This window comes from Erinaceus europaeus, chromosome 5 (assembly GCF_950295315.1).
Source record: "Erinaceus europaeus chromosome 5, mEriEur2.1, whole genome shotgun sequence".
NCBI lineage: Eukaryota > Metazoa > Chordata > Mammalia > Eulipotyphla > Erinaceidae > Erinaceus > Erinaceus europaeus.
In genome coordinates, this window is record NC_080166.1 from 126,712,832 (window position 1) to 126,737,534 (window position 24,703).

General features: G+C 43.3%; 1 long non-coding RNA gene across 1 annotated transcript in view; it reads right to left on the reverse strand.

Moving 5' to 3' along the window:
• Nucleotides 1-2,368: 2,368 nt before the first annotated feature.
• The window catches only part of LOC132538655 (uncharacterized), a 75,474-nt gene continuing 53,139 nt past the window's right edge, over nt 2,369-24,703 (reverse strand). The window contains exon 2 of the long non-coding RNA XR_009550018.1: nt 2,369-2,466. This is a non-coding gene — a long non-coding RNA (uncharacterized LOC132538655). The remainder of the gene's footprint in view (nt 2,467-24,703) is intronic.

A 24,703-nucleotide genomic window follows, 5' to 3' on the forward strand; every position in this document is an offset into this window, starting at 1 on the left:
AAAAAATTACTAAACGGGGGGCCGGGCAGTAGCGCACTGCATTAGGTGCACACAGTGCAAAGTGCAAGGACCTGTGCAAGGATCCTGGTTCAAGCCCCCGACTCCCCATCTGAAGAGGAGTCACTGCAGGCGGTGAAGCAGGTCTGCAGGTGTCTTTCTCTCCCCCTCTGTCTTCCCCTCCTCTCTCCATTTCTATCTGTCCTATCCAACAACAGCAGCAACAACAAATAACATCAGGCAACAGTGGATTCATAGTGCAGGCACCAAGCCCCAATGCAATAATCATTTTGAAGTCTAATCGAATAAATATTTTCGTGATAAAAATGAGTAGAATAAAGGTAGTTATTGAGGTAAACAGCATATTCTACTTTTAGACTTTAGCCTGTATAAGACTTCCATTGGACTCAAATATATTCTGCTTTCAGTGCACAGACACATTTTCCGTTTAGGGTATATTTAAATATTTTATTTTTAAGTTCCGTATTTCAATGTGGACTTATATTTTATCAGACATAATTTTTTACTTTAAGATGAAATTTCCCACCAAAACATGCCTAGTCCCTTCAGTACCCAAGGAAAGGATTAAGTCACTATTTCACAGCACTATGATTTCCCAAATCACCTGTCAAGAACATGGATCAACCTTTTTTTTAACTGTTTGACAGACTTATTTATGTAGTTTTACAAAGATGAAAATTCCATTTTTTTTAAGAAAACTATGTCTATGTATCTCACTTACCTCCACTGTAAAAAGTATCATGATGTTTTATCTTTGGCAACCTGAACAGAATCCCTAATTTTCAGGCTAGACAAACCTCCAAAAATTATGGGCTAAGTTACCCGTTTTCTTCAATTTGATCTTTGCTTATAATTCCTCCATTTCTTCAAGTTCAAACTCTACCCAACTCTCTCTTTAACAGCTCCCAAAGACAAAAGCTTGTGAGAGTTTTCCTTCTGGTTCTCCTTTAAGCATACATTCCTCCCTGTCTTGCCTCACAGTTATTTGCTGATCTGCTGTATTTTGCTGACAGACTGTGTACTCATCACCAGTACTATCTTAAATCCCATTCTCCTCTCCTGTGGTAGACTTTAATGTACATAAAGCAGGTTTAATGACTAGTGACTGTGTGCTTGTGCTTAGTAATTTCTGTTAGCCACAGAACATTACCAAAAAAAAAAAAAAACTACTAAGAAGCAATTTAGGAAGTCCCTTGGTCAGGAAAGAAAGTCACAAGAATACAAAATTCTTAGAGAGGTGAGTCAGAGTCACTCACACATAAAAGTGACACTTTCAATTTCTTCACCTCTATATAACCTCCAGAAGACCAAATGTTAATAAAATATTTATCTTCAGTTGTCACAAGCGAGACTTTGATTTAAAACTCTTGGGTGCATGACTTTCACACCAGACCAAAAATATATCATCATGTATTTTTAATTTAAACATGGATCTGTGAAAAATTTATATATGCTTGATATGAAATAGTCTGAGTGCAAATCTCCCAAAGATCACTACAAACAAGAAGACAGAATCTTAAAAGATGACAGTTCGATGTCTGCAAAGTTATGAGGAGGAACATTCCTCCTGGCAACACCCAACACATCAAAACGCACGCTGTTACCTTTAGAGAATCAAAGCAGGCGATCACTCTTCCATTTTCAACCTGACAACTTTTCGGGGGGTGAGCAAACTTGCATTCCTCATCAGAACGGGAGCACGTCCCCCTTTGGAACTGTCTGCAGACTTCCAAAGTCAGCCATTTTGTGTCTCTGACAGGGGCCACGTTCAACGCCATGTTGAGAAAGGGATTTGGATTCTCGGAGTTTCTGTGAAAGGATGAAATCAATCCAAGCTCCAACGACTCCAGAGCTACTGAGGGGGAAAATCCCACATGTACGTCAGAGGGCCAGTGAAAAGTTGCTTAATGAAGTCCAGTCCAGGAAATAGAGTGGAGAGAGGCGGGAGTGGTAAGCAGTCACTCATCAATCAATATACCCCGCTTGAAGACTGTGGGCTGAAATAAAAGCATACTCACTGTCATCTCTGGCTCTAAACGCCCAAGTCACTTGCCTGTCTCGCAGACGCACCTGACTTTAATAAAGTGACTCCACTGTCACGACACTCTCTTTGGGAGAATCTCCAGTTTGGATACTCACAGCTATTGAAGACGCTAGGAAAATAAACTACAAATAAAATAAGCCCCTGAGACTTTCAGCTCTTAGGTTTACTTCTCCCCTTCCATCTTTTGAAATTCTGAAATCAAGTGATAGGCAAAGTCAAACAGCTGAAATATCTTCATCCGCTGATAAGGTCAGGCTAACGCAGATTTGACAGAAAACCAAGATCTTTTCTTTCTTCTTCTTCTTCTTCTTCTTCTTCTTTTTTTTTTTTTTAACACACCAACAGCTTCCCGGCTGCAGTTTCCAGCACAAATGACTTCACACAGGCACTTTTAAATCATGAACCTGCAAGACACCAAGAAGATAAGTCACTCACACCCGAACTCAAGGGAACCAACACGTAAGCACATCGGTGAGCTCTTGTCTAGAGTTCGCACAAGTGCGTTTTGTTGAGTTTTGAGCTTTGAGGGTAGTGAGGAAAGTTAGAGAGGGAGAAAGCTCAACTGCAACCGTATTTGCAGAAATGATCTAGGCAGCAGTCCAAAAGTTAGGAATGACTCAAACAGATGAGTGTGGCAGACACAATAATCAGGCATTCTGAAACAATTCAATTTAATGTGCTTAATAGCCAAAACAGGGTATTAGAACTCTGGCTTCCAATTAATTTCACATTTAGGCCATTGATTTTATTGTTAGAAATGCCATAAACACCTCTTTGAGACGTCTGTCTCCAATATAATAAAGATATTGTCACTTTGGGTGACGTATGGGTTCATATTATTTTGATGTCCTTTCTGCTTTACAGATATATGAACTTAGAGATAAATGGGTAGAGGCCCCCTACTACGGTATCCTCAGATCACTTAGACGTTCTCTCCATTATTATTAATTTCCTGATTTTTAGCTTTCCCTGCTGTAAGCATTCTCCACTGTAAACCTTTAGAAGGTAAGGATCATTCTCTTTTTTTCTTTTCTTTTCTTCTTCTTCTTTTTTTTTTTTCCTTCTCCATTTTCGAACCTATAATACCTAAACTCATGTCATCTATTAGGTTAAAAAAAATAATACTGATGAAACAATTTTACTGATGATTCACACACGGACTGAACTGATGCATGCAAGCTACTTTAAGCTCGGTTTTCTTTATATAGATTTACTATTTTTTCTTTCTTATTTAGTTATTTTGGTATCTTTTTGCCATTGGGATTATCCCTGAGGTTCAGTGCAGGCGTTAAGAATCCACTGCTCCTCGTGGCCATCTTTTGTTTTTTTTTTTTCTTTCAATTTTATTTGACAGGACAGAGAAATTGAGAGGGGAAGAAAGACAGGAAGAGAGAAAGACACCTGCTGTCCTGCTTCACTGCTCATGAAACAGCCCCCTATCGGTGGGGATGTCTAGGGGCCCCCCATGACATTTTTTGACTCATTTTTTACTCAAACCTGGGTCCCTGTGTATGGTGTGCCACTACTGGACCCCTATTAATCTGTTTAACCTGAGCACTACTCAGATTGGAACCTCAGGCATGAGAGTCTCTTTGTATAACCATTAGTCTCTCTCCCTTGCCCTTATTATTATTTTTTTTTATTTATTCTTAACCAGAACACTTCCTAGCTCTGTCTTAAGGTGGTTCTGGGGACTGAACCTGAGACCTTTAATGCTTCAGGCATAGAAGTCCCTTGTGTAAATTTTCATTCTCTTTTCCTGGCTCCAGTTTCTTTTTTGTTAGCTCAATCACAATCTAGAGATGCTCTGTTCCATGGAGTAGTAAGGTTAAGTCCCACACTGCATTATAACTGAGAACTTCAGCTTTCTGAAAACAATATATTTAGTTTCTCTTGTTATGTTCAAGCTTGTGAAATTGTTAAAGCATTAAAAATTTGGGTAGGGGAGATAGTACAGCAGAGGGGCATTAGATTTTCAGGCCTGAAGGCTGCTCTAGGTTCAATCCCCAGCATCACCACATGCCAGAGCTGAGCAGAGCTTTGTACCTTCTCTCATAAAAATAAATATATAAATCTTTATATAAATATAACATCCAAAAATTTAACATTATTGGATTCAGCATGTGTAAAGAACTAAATGGGACTGTTTTTAGAAATTGCATATGCCACAAACTACTTTAGATATTCACTCTGCCTTGTTGTGCTTCTAAAAAAAATATTTGATAATTAAGAACTTAATTAGGACTGGAAGGAGCTCATTTAGAATCCACCAGTTCCAAGTAAGTTCAGAGAGTAATAACTCTTGAGTGGTTCACAAGCCTTCTCTGAAAAAGAGGGTCCCACAGTCAATGAAGTGGAGTTTTAACTCTGGGTAAACCAAATAGAACAGGCTCCCATGCAGTAGTGATTTTCATTTTTTTCCCCAACTTGAATGCATCTCTACTAAGGGGAAGAGAAACAAGGGCGGCTCTCAAACTTCTCTGCACACGGAACACTGATTCAGCAGGACATCTCTTGAAATGAGTTGCAATGTCTCGGCCCCCCAGGATGTTTTTTGACTCCTTTGCAGAAGTGCTCGGAGTGAGTCAGTATGGTACGTGCAACAAAGGGAATTGGCAGCACAGAAAGCTATTACACACACCCAACTCCAGTTATAAGGGGGCAGACAGGCTCCTGCTTGTCTGTTGGGCAGCACTGTATTCCCATCAACCAGTTTCAGGGAAAGGGGTTTAAGAAGATGAGTTTAATAACCAAATTTACTCCGGGTCAGGTTTCACAGACCAGTCCAGACCTGCTTCCTCATTACCTCTTCAACCTCCCACCTCTCACCCCCACAGAGAACAAAGAGGAGGGAGACAGAGGCAGGACCAGCCTTTCTTGCAGGCTGCTCAGTGGAGCCCAGGCACTAATCATAAGGAGGTTTTTAATTGAAGGCTCTTGGGTGCAAGTAGTTAATATTTGCAAAATACTGTATAACATCCCCGAGTCTTAGGACCACAGAGATGTAAGAGCTGTTTCTTCCTCAAAGGCAGCACAGTGTGTGCTGGTGCCTTATGGAAAAGAAACAGGCACAAGTGTCCATGTCCAGCAGAGAAGGAATTACAAAAGCTTGAACTCCCGCCTTCTACACCCCCAAAAAGAACTTTGGTCCATACTCCTAGAGGGGTAAACAATAGGGGAACAGAAACAGAGGGCTTTGTACACCATTTCACCAGGACCTGAACCGTTTTTCACCAGGAATCTTGTTTCTATACCATCATTGAAAGGGAAGCAAATTTGAAAAACATCAGAGGAAGCCAGACACTGTTTCTCTTATCTGAGAGAAAAGAAGGAAGGATGCTTGAAAGCAGTAGTAGGTGTAGGTGTGACTTAGAAAGGAAGTGAAGACAGGAGCATAGATAAAGCGGGATATATATATATATATAGTCATAAAGTTAACCCATATCTTGGGAGACTTTGGGAGAAGGGCTGCAGTTTCCCGTGGAGGGGATGGGACACAGAACTCTGGTAGTGGAAATGTTATGAAATTATATACCTACGTTCTTATAATTCTGTAAATAAATATTAAATCACTCATTATAAAAAAGAAAAGAAACAGGCAAGCACATGTATTTATGTATTGATGAGTAATCACTAAATTCTTCCTCATGCAATGATACTTGGGAGTCCAGTCCGGTGAAAGGACATACACTTCTACTTGCATGTGTAGATAAGATATTTTTCCCTCTGGAAAACAAATATTTTCGTTTCTAGTCAACTAGGAACACTCAGCCAGAATTGAGATGGTTAGACTACCAAGCGTACCACATTTTTGTCAGCAGAGATGTCAAGCTTTCTGACGACCAGACTCCCAGACCTTCCAGAAAATGACAACCTATTGCACAGAAGTAGACCATCATTCTACATGCCTTTCAAGACCACACTTTTCCCCAGCTTCTTTTCTGTTCCTCTAAGTTATAAAAGTTTCTGGAACTTACTGAACTACTATTATGAGCAAGGGCACCACCTCCTCTGTACCAGCATAACCTCCGTCTTCTAGGGGTGCGTGCAGACGTACAGTTGTGAGGAGACAGAGAAGTAGGGCTAGATTCCATCAGAGCAGCCCACTCCAGGAGGGGAAAGATGACCATAAGGAGGGAGAAAACTCACTTCTTTTGTATTTTTAAAATATTTATTCATTTATTCAGTAGAATTAGATTTAACGACACGGGGGAAAAGCCATTTACAAAACAATCATGACAATATAATCCTATTTTTATTCAAATTGAATAAAAAGGTTTGTTACCTCTTATTTTTCCTACCTATATTCTCAGGGGTTTTTTGTGCACTTAGGACGCCTGTTTTCTGCCATGGTTACCAAGACCAGCCTGTGCTAAGACAGAGACGAACCAACATGGCGGCCTGTGGTTCCTGGTTAGGAAGGTCAAGTGCCAGGGTTTCCCTCTCCAACACAAAAGCCACTGGTCACATGTGATAGACGAACACCTGAAATTGTGAACCATGTCACTAGGAAGGAAAATCTGAAGATTTCACTTCTTCCAACTGGTGTATATTGCTTTTTAAAAGTATTCCTCCGGGAGTCGGGTGGTAGCACAGTGGGTTAAGCGCACGTGGCGCAAAGCGCAAGGACCTGCACAAGGATCCTGGTTTGAGTCCCTGGCTCCCCACCTGTAGGGGAGTCGCTTCATAAATGGTGAAGTAGGTCTGCAGGTGTTTGTCTTTCTCTCCTCCTCTCTGTCTTCCCCTCCTCTCTCCATTTCTCTCTGTCCTATCCAACAATGACAACAATAAAACAACAAGGGCAACAAAAGGGAATAAATAAATATTTTTTTAAAAATTAAAATAAAAATAAAAGTATTCCTTCACTCAGTCACTGGGAAGTCTGTAAGCAGGCTTGAACCAACCTGAATACATAAACCTACTTTTAAGTTACATATTTTGCCACATCTAAATACATGCCTGGGAATTCCATATAATGGTTCTCCAAAAGAATTTCCTGCCTGAGGCTGGCTCCAAGTTCCCTGATTCAATTCCTACCACCATAAACTACAGCTGAATCTCTCTCTGTATCTCTCTCATCAAAAATAAACTAAATACAATTTTTTTTAAAGAAATCTCAATACAGATCAAGCATTTCCAATGGAAATATAGCATCATCTAAATTTAAACTCCACAGACTTCAAAGACTGACTAGGAAAAAAATGTGAGAATGTTGTTCTAATATTGCTGTATGTCTATGGACTTAGTGAAATGATATGGGTGAAATGTTAGTTGTAAAATTGTCTCACCTGTTTCTTTTTAAAAATATCTTTTATGATATAGAGATGCGGTGGTGGGAAGTGTGTGGAGTTGTACCCCTCGTATCCTATGGTTCTATTAATGTCTCCCTTTTTAAATAAATAAAAATAATAAAATAAAAAATATACACCTTTTATTTATTTATTTTAATGAGACAGACCAAGAGAAAGACACACACATAAATAAACATACAAAGAGAAAGAGGAGGAAGAGAAATAGAAGAAAGAGAGAGAGCACACGTGAGAGAGACCAGAGCACTTCTCAGCTCTGGTGTATGGTGGTTCTGGGGAATAAACTTGAGACTTCAGAGCCTCAGGCATGAAAGTCTTTTGTAGAACCATTATGTTGTCACCCTAACCCTCACCTGTTTCTCTTTGCCACTAAAAATTTCAAAATTACATATGTAGTACACTACATTTCTGTTGGTACATATGTAGTACACTACATTGAAGTTGTCTTAAGGGGCTGAATTTCTTCTATCACTTATTAGAACTCTGTAAATAACAGGAACTCTGTGGTATAAGAATCAGTGTTCTCTTAAAGTTCCTCATCTTATGACCTTGGGTGGAGTCTACTTCCTTGAGATCCAGTAACTTCACCTGTAAAATGTCAATAAAAGCTCCTACTTCCATGACTTAATGGTTGTCAGGAAGGACAGCTGATAGAGGAAAAACAGAAAATACCTTGTGAGCAATTAAGTGCTGCCCCAATAAAGAAGGAGAAAAGTGGGGGCTTAACTGGGCTGTGGCACACCCAGTTAAGCGTACTAAGCCCAAGGACCCACACAAGAATCCAGGTTCGAGCCCTTGCTCCCCACCTGTAGAGCGGATGCTTCGTGAGCGGTAAAGCGGGTCTGCAGGTGTCTTTCTCTCTATCTCCCCCTCCCCTCCCAATTTCTCTCTGTCCTATCTAGTAAAATAGAAAAAAAATGGCCACATTTTTTGTGGATTTGTAGTGCTGGCATAAATCCCCAGCAATTAACTGTGGAGGCCAAAACAAAACAACAACAAAAAAAATTGCTCTATAAGCTGGTTGTTTTTTTTTTACCTCTGTTGAATTCCTACACTTTAAGGCTTTCTCTGTGTGTGTGTGTGTGTGTGTGTGTGTGTGTGTGTGTGTGTGTGTGTGTGTGTGTGTGTACAGTGGTCCTCTCTCTGTCAATGCTGAGAAGAAGTGTGTCTGGAGTGGACCACATGAGCCACAGATTCACATACAGGATGATGCCTTGGAGACCAGAGAACTGACCAAGAGGCAGTTGGAGCCACTTATCTGAGACACCCCTTATTTCTCAGATTGTTTTCTTTTACTGCTGGGGAAAGGGAAACTCACAAAAAGCAGTACAGACCCTACTGAGGCACTGCTAACACCCACTGCTTGCTTTCTTCCTCTCATTCTCACTCACTCTGAGTGTGACCTATGTCCTGAACACACTGGCAGTGACAGTTTGAACGCCTGGTGGAGAGACATCTACCTGTTCCATCGCCGTGTGGCCTGGAAGAGTGGGAGAAAAGTATCAGCATTTTCTAGTTCATCTGCCCAGATGGAGCCCTGCTAAAATGCCTCTGGATTTAGTGAGAAGGATTGCCATCCAAAAAGTCAAGAAACAACAGATGTTGGAGAGGATGTGGAGAGAAGGGAACCCTGACACACAATGTTAACTAGAATATACACCAGTGCAACCACTATGGAAAACAATGTGACGTTCCCTCAAGAAATTAAACTAGAAATCCCATACTACCTGGTTATACCTGTGCTGCATACAACCCTAAAGTACAAAAGCACCACCATGTTCATTGGTAGGCGAGCACGCCACCCCTGGGCTGGTTCTCCCTGCCAGCGGCCATATTTATCAGTTTATTACAGTATTATTTCCAGAAGTCCAGAATGAGAAACAGAGCCAGCGTGCCCCTCCACTGATAAATGCATAATGAACGTGTGGTATATACACCACTGGAATACTACTTGGCTATAATGAAAATGAAATCCAACATCAATGAACCTAGAGGTACTATGCTTAGTGAAATAAATCAGAGAGAGACTGAATGATTTTACTCACAGTAAAAACTATGCTATGTGGAGAAAACAAACAGATGAACAAAGTGAACCAATTATATAAATTTAAAAATTGGGGGCCAGGCAATAGCACACTGGGTTAAGTGCATATATTTCAAAGCGCAAGGATCCCAGTTGGAACCCCCAGCTCCTCACCTACAGGAGGGCGGTTTCACAAGTGGTGAAACAGGTCTTTAGGTCTTTCTCTGCCCCTCTCTGCCTTCCCCTCCTCTCTCAATTTCTCTTTGTCCTATCCATCAACAACAACAACAATAACAGCAGCAGTAACAACAACAACAGGAAAAAGATGGCCTCTAGGAGCAGTGGATTGATTCATAGTGCAGGCATAGATCCCCAGCTGTAACTCTGGAGACAAAAATAAATTGTCTTGGTGTGAAAAGGAATCTTCTTTCCTTTTTTTCTGACATAGTGCTCTACCTAATAATGATTTATACAATGATAAGAAAGTCGGGATATAATTCCACACCACTCCCACCAACATAGATGTATGCCCTGGAATAACTCCACCACCCCTAATGATCACCACTAAAATTCTCCCAGTCTTAAATATGCATTTTATCTTTATTCATTTATTGGATAGAGACAGCCAGAAATTGAGAGGGGAGAGAGAGAGAGAGAAAGAGAGACCTGCAGCCCTACTTCAACCACTCGCAAAGTTTTCCCCTTGAATGTGGGGACCAGGGCTCGAACCCAGGTCCTTGCACACTGTAACATGTGCACTCAACAAGGTGTGCAACCAGCCAGCCCCTGCACTGACTTTTTATTTTCACATCCATATGCTCAATTCTCTACCTTCCACATATGAGTGAAGTCATCTGGTAGTTGTCCTCCACCTTCTCCTTATTTACTTCACTAAGCGTAATCTCCTCCAGATCCATCCATTTTATCCCAAAGGCATCTTCTAATGCTCCGAAGGCCACATAAGGCAGCACTGACCTTCATGGTGGGCAAGGTACCATGATTTTTCGAGGAGTTTCTGGGATGCACTGGGAGTCAGGGTCTCCTTCCCACACGGTCTCTCAATTTTTCTGTTTGCCATTGTCCCTATGTCTTACTGCTGGCTTTGTTTTTCCACTCTTCTTTCTGATTTGGGCTTCAGTTTCTTCCCAAGACGCCAATCAATCCCATCCCAAATGAGCTCCTCCCAGAGTTGACTTGGGCAGAAGTTTGAAGTGTTACAGTCACTGTTCCCAGTTACTTCTCTGACCTGGCTTCTCAATGAGATCCCCTTCTTGTCTACTTTAGTCATTCAGAAATTTCACATTCTCTTCCCTTGCTGTTTCCCTGAGCCCGTCACACACTAGGAGATGATCTTGACCTTGAAGGCTCAACGAAGATACCTCACTGACCATCTCTTGACAACCCTCCTTTCCACTCTGCTACCTTCATCCTCTTTGACATTCCAACTTTTTACATTACACCTTAATCCATAAACTTGAAAATACTGACTGACTGAGCTGTCTCCCACAGTCCAATAAGGCTTATACTGTTACACAGAATGAATGATGGGCATTATTTTCAAAACCCCACTTCCTAGACTATGCTCAACAAATGTTTTTCCATTGAACTCTTGATCCTCCTCCAATGAGCACTTGCATTTTAATACAGATCAGAGAATAAGAATAAGGCTAGGTGACTTTGGTATTATCCTGTAGGGAAATTCTAGCATGTGCCACAGGCTTGCCTTATGACTGCCAAGATGGTTGGGAGTAGGTAGAGAACTGAACCAGAGATATACAGTATGAACACCAGAGCCCAGAATCCTTATTCCAGTGAGCTTCAAAGCATTTTTCCCAGCCCCTTGTGTTAGAAATGAAGATTCTCAGGACCCAGGAAGCCCATCTGGGAAACTACAGTAGCGGGGCCTAGCAATCTGAGATATATATATATATATATATATATATATATATATATATATATATATATATATATATATATATATATATATATGCAACAGGGGAGGGAACAGGCGGTGGTGCACCTGGTTGAGTACACACGTTACAATGTGCATGAGCTTGAGTTCAAACCCCCCAGTTCCCAACTGATCAAAGTCTATAAGCTATAAGCTTATCTGTTTTCAGTTATTTTATCTTACAGAGAGAGTGAGAGTGGGGCTCTGTTTCTAGGACCTGGTCTGACAGAGCAGCATCTTAGAGGATGAGCCAAGTTGGAAACCCAGTCCCTTAATTCGAGAACTTTCGGTAGCTTGCCCTTTTAATCCAAAGCCTTTCTTCTCCAGCATCATTCCAGAGGGAAGGAATACGGTGTCCATGAGGTTCACAGCTTGACTCATCTTCAAAGCAAAGACCAGACTGAAGTTCAAGAACAAAGAAAGTAGACCCTATAGTATTTCCTGAAATGCCAAAGGATTCACCTTTCAAAAGACCCCAAGCTATTTTTATTTTCTTTTTCAATTTTAAAAATATTTTAGGTGCTAGGCAGTGACACACCCAGTTATGTGTGCATAGTACTAAGCACAAGGACCTGCATAAAGATCCAGGTTCAAGCCCCTGGCTCCCCCACCCCCTGCAGAGGAGGTCACTTCACAAGCAGTGAAGCAGGTCTGCAGGTGTCTCTCTTTCTCTCTCCCTCTATATCTCCCCCTCTTATCACAATTTCTCTCTGTCTTATCTAATAAAATGGGAAAAAAAAAAAATGTCACCAGGAGCAGTGGATTCATAGAGTTGGCACTGAGCTCCAGCAATAACCCTGGAGGCAAAAAATAATATATTTTTTTATTATTTTTATTTTCATTAGTTGGTTGCATATAGATAGAAAGAAACCGAGAAGGGATGGGAAGACGAAAAGGGAGAGAGACAGAGAGACACCTGAGGCACTGCTTCACCGTTCATGAAGTGTTCCCCCATGCAGGTGGGGACTGGGGGCTTGAACCTGGATCTCTGTGCACGGTGAATGTGTACACTCAACTGGGTGCTATGCCACCAGGCCCCCAAGTTAGTTTTAAGAAACCTGACTTGTGGTCCGGGAAGGTGGCGCAGTGGCTAGGGCACTTGACTCTCAAGCCATGAGGTCCTGAGTTCAGTCCCCGGCAGCACATGTACCAGAATGATGGCTGATTCTTTCCTCCTATCTTTCTCATGAATAAATAAATAAATTCTTTAAAAGAAAGAAAGAAAGAAGCCTGACTTACATGACACTTAATTTTTTGTTTCCCATGGCAGATTCAAAACTCGTCTAGGTGTCAGACCTTCTGTGAGAGAGAGAAAGAGAGAGAGAGAGAGAGGAAACACTGTGGCTCTGGGCTGCATAAAAGAGTTTTCAGCCTTAATTCTTTCATAGTCCCTCAAAGAGACACAGGGTAGTAAGAGGAGACAGTGTGGTACTGCCCAGTTCCTGGGTGCCCTGGACCCCTCTGGGCTTCGTAGGCAGTTTATACCTTTCTCCTGAGGATGAGGAAAGGCATCCATCATGGCCCATCCTGAGACTAAGAGGGAGCAGAGTCCGAGAGGCCTTAGGGGACACAGCTCTGCCCAAACCTGCAGTTTAAGCTGGGCCCGTCCAGGGTACTTTTACTGGGCCTGTCCAGGGTACTTTTACTTTTTACTTTTATAGTTTGTTCCACAGGGCCGCCTACAGAGCTTTGCAAAAACAAACCAGTTTCTGAGTCAGACAGTCAAGGACTCATTATCCATTAAGTAATTGATGGCATGCCTTTAATTTTATTTTTGCATAAACTCAATTACAATAAAGAAACAACCTCTCCTTGAGTTGCCTAACATTAAGAACCTGATGGCTTCTGAAGTTTTTAATCTTGAAATTTTTCAAAAAAAAATTTTTTTTTCCCCTGTGAAATGATGTTGTTTTCTTACTGGAGCGGGGGGTGGGGGGTGGGGTGGGTTGTTTTCTTACCAGAGCGGGGGGAGGGGATGGGTGAACATCCTTGCTTCTATTTCTGGAGCTGCCTTGGTCACAGTGTTCGGTGTGCACCAGCCTTGATCAATGGCTCCATTTCATCCTGGGCCAAGCAGATGCAGGGAGCCTGGGCTGGAACTCTGGGCTGAGAGCCACATGACCCCAGAGCATCGCCCAACCCTGCAACCACAGCTACCACCGAGAAGAAACCCCTAACCCAAGCCTTCTCACAGGAAGCCCAGTGGACCAGTGAAAACATAAGAATGAGGGGCCCACTCATAGGACCTTGCCCTCAACTTGGATCAACAACAGTAGAGAATGTTCCATCCTCCGAAGGGAGGCTGGATAACATACTCTATCTACCACCTAAGGAAGATGGGTCCTGAAATTGGGGCAGCTTAGAATGTTCCTACTCATGACAACAGAATGTGAGCTCAGATTGACAGGGATGCAGAGATTACATAGGCCCCTAAAATTCATATGGGCCACAGATTAAATCGATGGAGTCTACAGTCAACAATATTTATACACCTTTCCCCTATTTGGGAGCTACTCTCTTCCCTGATCCAGCTTTTTAGCCCTTTTTCCAGCCATGACATCATCTCCTCAGACAATAACTTGGATCCATCTGCATATCAGAGGTCAGGCTCAGGAAAAAACTAGTATATTCATGGGCCCTGTGGAATATAACTAAAATATGCCTACTAGCTAGCTTCAAAACGGAGACCCCAAATCTTCATCTGCATTATTCCAGCCTTTAGGTTCATGATTAGTCAACAATTTGTTTGGCTTTATATGTTAACTCTTCTTTCAGCTACCAGGTTCCAAATGCTACCGTGATGCCAACCAGACCTCCCTGAGCAGTGACCCCACCAGTGTATCCTGGAGCTCTGCTTCCCCAGAGCCCTGGGGAAAAAGAGATACAGGCTGGGAGTATGGATCGACCTGCCAACACCCATGTTCAGTGGGGAAGCAATTACAGAGTCTTCCACCTTCTGTACCCCACAATGACCCTTGGGCCATACTGGGCCATACTCCCAGAGGGATAAAGAATAGGAAAGCTATCAGGGGAGGGGATGGGATATGGAGTTCTGGTGGTGGGAATTGTATGGAGTTGTACCCCTCTTATCCGATGGTTTTGTCAGTGTTTCCTTTTTACAAATAAAAATAAAAAAAAAAAAAGAAAGAAATTGCAGATCAGAAAAAAAAAGAAGAAGAAAGAGGAGCCCAGTAGTGATGCACCTGACTGAGTGCACACGTTAACATGAACAAAGATCCAGCTTCAAACCTCCAGTCTCCACTTGCAGGGGGCAGCTTCATAAGGGTTGAAGCAATGCTGCAGGTCTCTCTGTCTCTCTCCCTCTCTGACTCCTCCTTCCATCCTAGTTTCTCTGTCTTGAGCCAACAAACAAATATAAATAGGCCAGACATTGGTGCAACTTAAGTGCACACATTACAGTGTGCAAGGCCCTGAGTTCAACATTATAGTGTGCAAGGCCTTGGGTTCAAGCCCCTGGTCCCCACCTGCAGGGGGAAGCTTCATGAGTGGTGAAGCAGGGCTGCAAGTGTCTCTCTGTTTCTTTCCCTCTCTCTATCTTCTCCTTTCCTCCCAGTTTATGTCTGTCTCAATCCAGTAATAACTAAAAAGATTTTAAACAAAACTAAAAGAACAAAAAAGGATCCACTGAGAAAGAAAGAAATGAACCCAGCTGGCTTTTCTAAAAAAGAAAGAAAGAAAGGAAGGAAGGAAGGAAGGAAGGAAGGAAGGAAGGAAGGAAGGAAGGAAGAAAAATATAAGGTCCTCAGGAAAGTCATGATACTTTTTTGCACAGAAAAATACTGGATGACTTTCCTGACAATCCAGTAGATATGGAAGCAGTGAAAGTAGTTGTCTGAAAAAGATGCTTCTCTCTAGACACTTTTAAATTGAATTCATGTTCATTTGCTGAGAGTATACATGAAACAGTAAGTACTTTGTAACTTCTGCAATGGGTGAAGAAAGAACCCAATTCTCTATCTAGAGTAGCCTACCGAGGGTAAAGAGAGTCTGGTCCCTTCCCCACTTTAAATAGCTGCAGAGTGTCACCTCAGTTCTGAGTTACAGTTTCCTTATTTGGAATCAAAGGAGTTGAAAATTCCCAAGTTATAAACATATGTACTGCCACAAGTACTCTATAGTCTCTAATCAATGCATCTTTGTGTTTTACAAAGACTCCTTTTGTGTACACATATACACACACACATCAAGGAGAAATCTTTACTCAGCGTGAGTTATAAGTGTAAAGTGATTGGAGTGTAAGCAAAATAAAACAGAAGAAGTTCTTTCTGAGAAGGTAGAGAGAGCTATGAAATTTTGCCTGGAATAATAGGCAAACCGTTGGCAGATGCCCCACAACATGTAACTCCAACACGAGTTCCTTTTAAGCTGGCGAAGAACCACGTCCCTACGTCCCCACATCCCCAGGGAATCTTATTCTCTCACTCACATTTTCAAGTGCATTTCTCTCAGTGAGCTAAAACACACAGGGTCAAACTGTGAGTCAGAGAAGTCAATACCTGATGAGGGCAGTAATGGGGGAAGGAATTCCTAACCACAATTGATCCAAAGTATCTTAAAGTACCAGTAAGAAAAAAATCTACAACTCAGGGCTCCTTTCAACATCTAGAAATCTAGGCCATTATCTCTGCAGCTTCCCAGAAAGGGGCAAGGATAGAAATCCCATCTTCCATTGCAAGAGAACTGTCTACACATACTCCTGAACCTACAGCCACTGTAATATATCCCATACATATCTGTACCAGATTATAGGTTTTGTTCCCCTGACCCCTTGTTTTCTCCCTAACCATGTCTAATTCAGTTAGAAGAGGCTCTGATTACAATAAACACCATTGTATTCAATAGCATTTAAGACTGACAGTTCTTCCAGGCTTCCTGGGTGCCCAGGACTCACAGGCTGTAGTCAGGAAAGATTATCCAACTGTAGCCTGCAGTGTGGCCCTGGATTTCCAGGGAAGGCACAAAGTCCTGTTTTCTTGCCCAGTCACAGCTTTGGGTCCATCAGATCTGCTTCTTGGCTTACCTGTCCCCTCTTTCTTTCCCCATAACCACCCGCCAAATGGCTAATCCATTTGGCCTGGATGCCTACATACGCCACTCTCCTTTATTTCAGATGCCCTGTAAATTTACTTTTGTTAATTTTTTATTAGCGATTAAATAACGATTAATAAAGTTGTAAGACACCAGGCCACCCGATCATCTGGGGTTCTAGACAGGGAATTCTTGGATTCCCACATAGATATGATGAGCCTAGACCTCTAGCAGATTCCTCTCTCCACCATCACTTCCACCAGGAACATCATCACAAGCCCTCTGTGGGGCCTCTCCAGGACCTTGCCCTCACTGTAGAGCCCCAATGGTAAGGCCTGCCTCACTCTCTGAAGGGAGGCTGGGCCAGCCTGCTCTGCCACTCAAGGAAGATGGGTCCTGAAACGAATGCAGCCTAAAATGTTCCCAGCTGTGACCATGGACTGCAAGCTCAGACGGAAAAGGACTCAGAAGCCACACAGGTTCCTGTGCTAAACAGAAATCTATATACATATATGTATATGTATGCATATGCGCTAGGTCAGATGGCTGGCATAAACTGTCAATGTTATTTATATATTTTCCTCCTGTTTGGAAGCTACTCTCTGCCCTAATCCAGCTTTCCTGCTCTATAACTTTTATATCAACATGAGAATAAATAACCTGACCCACATGCCCACAATTAAAAATAAACAAATCAACACACTACCATAACTGAAAATAACTAAGACACCCAGGAAATAACAACTTAGAAAATAAAGAATGTCAACGAGTGCCACCTCAGCATGCTTCACTTCAGACTGTGTCCAGAGACTTCAGGTGTGGAATGACAACCCTTCAGCTTCATTACTCAGATGAGACCTTTCCTTTCATAGTATTCTCTAATTCCAGTCCAGGTGGTTCACTTCCTAACAAAGTCCCAAAACTTAGATATAGACCAGGTCCCCTGAGACAGAACATATGTTCACACGTATCCATAAACTAGGGCAAAATTTATAGCTGAAAGCAAAAGTACACAATAGTCTGCAGTGAGTAACCCCCAACATTTCATCTGCACTATTCCAGCCTTTAGGTCCGTGATTGTTCAACAATTTGTTTGGCTTTGTATGTTAACTCTCTTTTCAGCCACCAGGTTCCAGATGCTAGCAGGGTGCCGACCAGACTTCTCTGGACAGATGACTTCACCAATATGTCCTGGAGCTCCACTTCCCTAGAGACCCACCCTACTAGGGAAAGAGAGAGGCAGGCTGGGAATCTGGATCGACCAGTCAACGCCCATGTTCAGTGGAGAAGCAATTACAGAAGCCAGACTTTCCACTTTCTGCACTCCATAGTGACCCTGGGTCCATACACCCAGAGGGATCGAGAATGGGAAAGCTATCAGGGGAGGGGATGGGATATAGAGATCTGGTGGTGGGAACTGTGTGGAGTTGTACCCCTCCTATCCTACGGTTTTGTTAATGTCTCCTTTTTAAAATAAATAAAAAAAAGAAAAGAAAAGATGACGGAGGACCTAGTGGGGGTTGTATTGTTATATAGAAAACTGGGAAATGTTATGCATGTACAAACTATTGTATTTATTGTCAAATGTAACACATTAACTCCCCAATAAAGAAATTAAAAAAAGAAAGAAAATAAAGAATGTGCATTTGAAATGTTCAGTGCCAGGCTGGGGAGACAGAACAAATGACTTCCATGCTTGAGGCTCTGAGCGCCCAAGTCAATCCTTAGCACCATCAGAAAGAAGCCAGAGCTGAGCAGCACTCTGATTAAAAAGAGGATAAAACAAAATGTAAGTAAGTAAAATTGAAAAGTGAAATTGAATTTCCAGGCCCGGCACAAGTATACCAGAAGACAGAATGGATTCATCATACAGATACTCTTTTGTATATTTTGCACATGTAACCATTCTCTCTGTCTTTCGTCTCTCCTCTCTCTTTTTATTTTTACTGTGATGGGTACAATTGTAGACTCGCACAGGTGTTACCCACGGCTTTAAAAAAAAATAATAAACCCAAACAATTTTCAGTTGAATTTCCCAACCAGTCAAGGAACTGAAATTCCTGAGAAATTCAGTGATATCAAGAAACTAATTATTTTACGGGTGGTGCACCTGGTAGAGTGCATATATTACCATGTGCAAGGACCCAGGTTCAAGCCCCAGGTCCCCACCTACATGGAGGAAGCGTCACAAGTGGTGAAGCAGGTTTGCAGCTATCTTTCCCCATTTATATATATAATTTATTTATTTATGAGAGGGATAGAAGGAGCTAGAGATAGAAAGAACCAGACATCATTCTTGTACATGTGCTACCAGGGATCGAATTCAGGACCTCATGCTTGAGAGTTCAGTGCTTCATCCACTGTGCCACCTCCTGGACCACACTCTCCCCATTTCTATCTCCACTCCTCTCTCAAGTTCTGACTCTATCAAAAAAAAATTTTTTTTAAAGAATCCAATTATTTTAGATTGTAAACACTTTGGACAAATATGCAATGTCTAGTTAAGATTGATCTCTCTCTCTCTCTCATAATATTCATTTATTTATTAGCCAGAAAGGGAGAGAAAAATCAGAGAATATACAATGCCAGGGACTGAACCTGGACCTTTCACACCAGATCCTGTGCACTATAACTGTACCAGCTGCTGTGATGACTTCTCAGTCTGTGCCCTTGGCTCCTTCGCTCTACTACATCTGATCCCCTAGCAAAGCCCAGTGGCTCTGCTCCTTCTCACTAGTTACTCTGCCGTCTTCTGTGTGGATGCAAGGCTCCCACCCAGCGCCCGCCGCCCTGCTTCCACTCCAGATCCTTGGACAACACAATCAGCTCAGGCACTCCTGTGCCCGGAGACCTTTAATGCTTCCCACCTCCAGAAGAGAGAAGCCAAGAGTCCAGGGATCTGGGATAAGTGCCCCCTCCAGCATCCCTTGTTCACCTCCGTCCAGTCACCCTAGTCTTTGGCTGGTCTCTGAGCACATCCCCTGCGGCTCCCTCTGCTGAGAACACTCTGGAGCCTCTGGGGAGGCCGTTCTGATGTAATATTGCATCAGTCCTACCTCTTTGCTCCTGCTCTCCCTGCTGTCTTTCTCTCCAGAGTGTACACACACACACACACACACACACACACACACACACACACACACACACCTATGGCCTGCAGGATAGATGTCTCTGAGGGAGGGGTGTATCTGTAAGCCTAACATCTGACACTAAACTTTTATCCTCTTTTTTTTTTTTGCCTCCAGGGTTATCACTGGTGCTTTGTGCCTGCACTACAAATCCACTGCTCCCACAGCAGCCACTTTTTCGATTTTACTGGTTAGGACAGAGAGAAATTGAGGTGAGGGGGAGGTGTAGAGAGGAAGAAAGCGAAGCATCTGCAGACCTGCTTCACCTCTTGTGAAGCGTTCCCCCTGCAGGTGGCGAATGGGGGCTCCAACCCGGGTCCTTGGGCTTAGTACCATGTACACTTAACCGGGTGTGCCACTGCCCAGCGCCCACTAACACTGAACTTTAGGACACAGAGAATATATGCAAAATCTGGGCTGGGTACTCAGGTGGTTGCAAGGACAAACAAAAGAATGAAGCTATTCCAAAGCTCACCATTGGGTCCGCCTCCAATTGGAAACACTTCCAAACCACTGTTGTCCTTACTAATAATTCTCTCTGTACTTTGGGGCTCTGGCTTCTTCAGCTCTAAAACATAGCGGGGGGGGGGGGGGGGAGGAGAGAGGAAGAGAGAGAGAGGAGAGAGGAAGAGAGAGAGAGAGAGAGATTGATTCTCAGGCCTGTCCTGAAAGTTGGGTGATTACTCTGTGATTGGCAAGGCTGATTTGGGGAGGGAAGTATTTTTAGGTCCTTGTCTGGAAATCTTATCAGCTCTGCTGGGTTTGTCCTAGATTTCTTAGCTGTCTGTTTTGAGTTGTGGTATCTAACAGGAGCATTCAAGGGGAGGGCACCTTCCAAGAGCCCTTTGTGTCTCTGCTCCAGAGTCCAGATTTAAGGTGCTGGTAAAGTTCCCACCAGGTCAACATCCAGAAAAGGTCTGTGCTGGACACTTCAGCCCCAGGCTGCAAAAAAGGACACAAGCCAAGGGTCTTGGAAGCCCAGACATTTAAGTCATCTTCGTATGTTCTCTCCCACCAGGGTGACACACAGAATGCTACCAACAACCCTGGCAGAGTCTCCACAGTATAATCAAGGGAGCTGCTGTGGACCAAGGCCGCAGAACCTTCTGGAACTTTCCAGCTGGGAGTAACACAGGATCTCAAACACTGTCTGCAGAAACACTTGGATGTGAGTACAATCCTTAACAAGATGGGGCTCCCTGTAGCGAAGCCCTGACACATCGGGAGCAAGTTAAGACCCAAGTTTTTAACCTTGTGGCTCCTCATCACAACATATGCTGTAGGCTCTCTGATGACAGAACTTGAGTGTTGCTCTCTCTCCCTCCACCCTGGAACCCATCATAGCTTTGTCTTCCTCTTCTTAAGATTCACAACACAAACAGACATGGGCCCTGGGTCAGATCCAGAGTAAACAGCAGTCTTTATCTAATTTCTTGATGTCTGGGATCTACTCTCTGCCCTAATCCAGCTTTCTAGCCCTATTCACAACTCTGACATCATCTTCCCCAGACAATATTTTTAGTCCACCTGCATGTTAGCTATCAGACTCAGGCAAAAATTACTAAAGTAATGGGTCCCTAGAAACATACCTAAAATAGACTTCCTGACTTCTTCCCACCCCTAATTTCATCTGCTCTCTTCATACCTTTGGGTTCCTGTTTATTAAACAATTTGTCCTGCTTTCTATCTTACCGCTTTCAGCCACCAACTTGCAAACACTACTATCATGCCATCTTAACATCCCTGGGCAGATGTTCTCACCAATGAATCCTAAAGCCCCACTTCTACAGAGCCCTACCCCAGAAGGGAAAGACAAAACAGGCTGGGGGTATGGATCCACCTGTCAATGTCTATGTCCAACAGAGAAGCAATTACAGAAACCAGACCTTCCATCTTCTGCACCCTATAAAGAATTTTGGTCCATCCTCCCAGAGGAATAAAGAATAGGGAAGCTTCCAATGGAGGAGATGGGACATGGAACTCTGGTGGTGGGAACTGTATGGAATTATACCCCTATTACCTTACACTCTTGTTAGTCATTATTAATCACTAATAAAGTTTTAAAAAGGTTCATAATTCATTTTTGGCATACCCTCCCAAGGGGCTTCCGGCAAAATGGCAGTGTGTGTGGCTTGATTATTCCAAGGCTCCAAGATCTCAGAAGGATGGAAGATGTCTCTGTTTGTATCAACACTGAGGAGACAAATGCCAATGGGAAGTAATGTGCAGGTGAGCAGTGTCCCATTAATACTGCAGAGAAATAAACAGTTCCCTCCAGAGGGAACTTGACTTGAGTCAGAAAGTGGAAGCCACCATGACTCCAGGCCAGGCAGAGGTCAGCTGGCTCCTTATTCTGCTGTCACTTCACTCACCCTTGATGTTGAAAAGCAACCCATCTGCTATCAAACATTTCCCCCCCCCCCCCTTATTTCTGGCTAATAACCATGGACCAGGAATGACTCAAGTCATGAAACTAAAGTTGGCTACAGAAACGAAGTCTGCATCAACCGGGCCTCTTATCTCACAGGAAATAGAGTGAAGGGCTAAGAATCAAAACCAACAACAGCCATTTACTGCACTTCAAGCTCCAAATATGAAAAAGAAGACAGATCTGGCAACTGACTGTCTGTTCAAGAAAAGGAGACAGCAGTCCTGGGATGCTCGTGACATGGGGACTTGATGACTAACAGCTGGAGTTGAGTCCCATCTGAGCCACCACCAGTGAAGCCAAGCTCCCCTCCCAGCCATTCTTTCCCTCCTGGAACAGCTGCTTTTGTTGCCTTCCCTGGAAGACTATTCAGCCTGTGGCTCGTCACCGTGGCAACAGCAGCTGCCACTCTGAGGTGCACCATGAGAAGCAGGGGGAGGGGAGCAGGATCAGCCAGGAGATGGCCAGGGTGGCAGTGCTTCTGCCCATTTTCTAGAAGGGGAAACTGATGGAAATGTACAAACCACCCATAAGGGAGCTGGGAGGACAACATAATGGTTCTGCAATCAGACTCAGGCCTGAGGCTCTATGGCCCCAAGTTCAGCACCACCAGAAGCCAGAGCTGAGCAGTGTTCTGGTCTCTGTTTCTTTCTCTCTGTATATCTCTCATTAAAGTAAATAAATGAAATACTACAAAAAAAAAAAAAAACCATGTTGATGTGACATCTCTTTAGTGAAAAATTAAAAAACAAAACCAAACTGAGATGGTGGGCACATCATCTAGATGAGCCAAGAGCTCCTTGACTATCTTGTTTCATGTACTAAGCATTAAACTCTTTCTCTCTCTTACTGTTTTAGGACAGAGAGCAATTGTGGGAAAGAGGAGGTAGAGAAGGAAAGAGAAAGAGAGACACCAGCAGCACTGCTTCACAGCTCACAAAGCTTCCCTTCCCCAGGTAGGAACTAGGGGACTTGAGCCCAGATCCATGCACATGATAATGCTTGTTTTCAACTCTGTCAGCCACCACCCAGTGCCAGTCTAGCTTCGCCGGAGAGAGAGATGAGGAACTCGTGGCGGCGTGGTAATACAATTCTTTATTGATGAGGAAGCCCCAGAGTCGGGTGTGAGCACAGCGGGTTTAGGCCATGTGGAGCTAGCAAAATGGCTGTCTCCCGCTATGCACGCCAGCCCTTCTCCAGGTCTTCTCCAGGTCAGAACATGGAAGAGAAAGAGAGAGGGAAGAAAAAAGAGTGGAAACAGAAGTGGCTTTTATAGGAGAATTCCGGAAGTGGTAAGTCGGGACGGAATTGGCTAGGGAAGAGGGTGGAGTAAAGAAAAAGGCATTCTGGGAAGGTAGAAAGCTGGCGGGATTAGCAATACCCTGAGGGGATAACCAGGTGGGGGATCTGTAAATCATACTTGCATGGAAATATAGTGGTTTGTGGGCCCTGCCAATGTTCAACCACATCTGCACAATATCCCAACAACTCAGACCCTTCTCTCTCTCTTTTTTTAAAGAGAGAGACAGGGGGCTGACAGGCAGACTGCAGCACTGAAGCTTCCTTCAACATAGTAGGAGCCAGGCCTTAACCTGGGTCACACACAGGGAAAAGCAGCACACTGTTGAGGTGAACTATTTCGACAGCCTGTATCAAACTCTCTTCACAGCACACTTTGTGTTTTGCCCCTAAACACAATTCTTTCTCCTTTAAACCTAAGCACCTTTGCTTATCCAAGCCTCCAGACCTGTGGACACTGCTCAGTACCTGAATTCTCCTGCACCAGCTACATTTCTTCCCCAAATGGACCTATTTCCCTTGAAGTGCTTTTTCTTTAATTTCTTTTTTTTTTTTTTGCCTCCAGGGTTATTGCTGGGTCTCAGTGCCTGCACCACAAATCCACTGCTCCTGGAGGCTATTTTTTCCCCTTCTGTTGCCCTGGTTGTTTTATCACTGTTGTGGTTATTATTTTTGTTTTTATTAATGTCATTGCTGTTGGATAGGACAGAGAGAAATGTAGAGAGGAGGGGAAGACAGAGAGGGGGAGAGAAAAATAGACATCTGCAGACCTGCTTCACTGCATGTGAAGTGACTCCCCTGCATGTGGGGAGGTAGGGGTTCAAACCAGGATCCTTACACCGATCCTTGCGCTTTGTGCCATGTGCACTTAACCGCTGTGCTACGTAAGGCCTGACCCCCTCTAAATTTTTTTTATTTTATTTTTTTAATTTGATAGGCCAGAGAGAAACAGAGAGGAAGGGGGACAGAGAAAGAGACAAAGAGACACCTGCAGCACTGCCACCTCTCCAGATTCAAAGGAGGTCTTGAAACTTTACATCAGGCTCAACTTGACGCTGTTGACTGGCTACGGAAGAAGGACAAACGCTAGAAGAAGAAGAACTACTTACGAAGCTTCCCTCTTTAGGTGGGACCTGGGGGCTTGAACCAGGGTCCTTGTGCATGGTAACATGTGCACTCAACCAGGTGTGCCTCCACCCAGCCTCTTGAAGTGCTTTTTAAGAGACCTGCCTGCTGCTGAGTGGGAAAATGAACCCAGCATAACCTGTGAGTCCACCCTCCTGACAAGTCCCTTGTTCACTGTTTCCCAGAGCCATTGGTGATCCCCTGAGCTCCAGGTCCACCCTTCCATTGCTGCTCTCCTGCTGCTATTCCAAGGAGTCTGACCTCCTCCTTTGAGAGAACTCAGAGCTTTGAACCAAACCCACTCTGACAGGAGAAATGGAGGGAGAAGA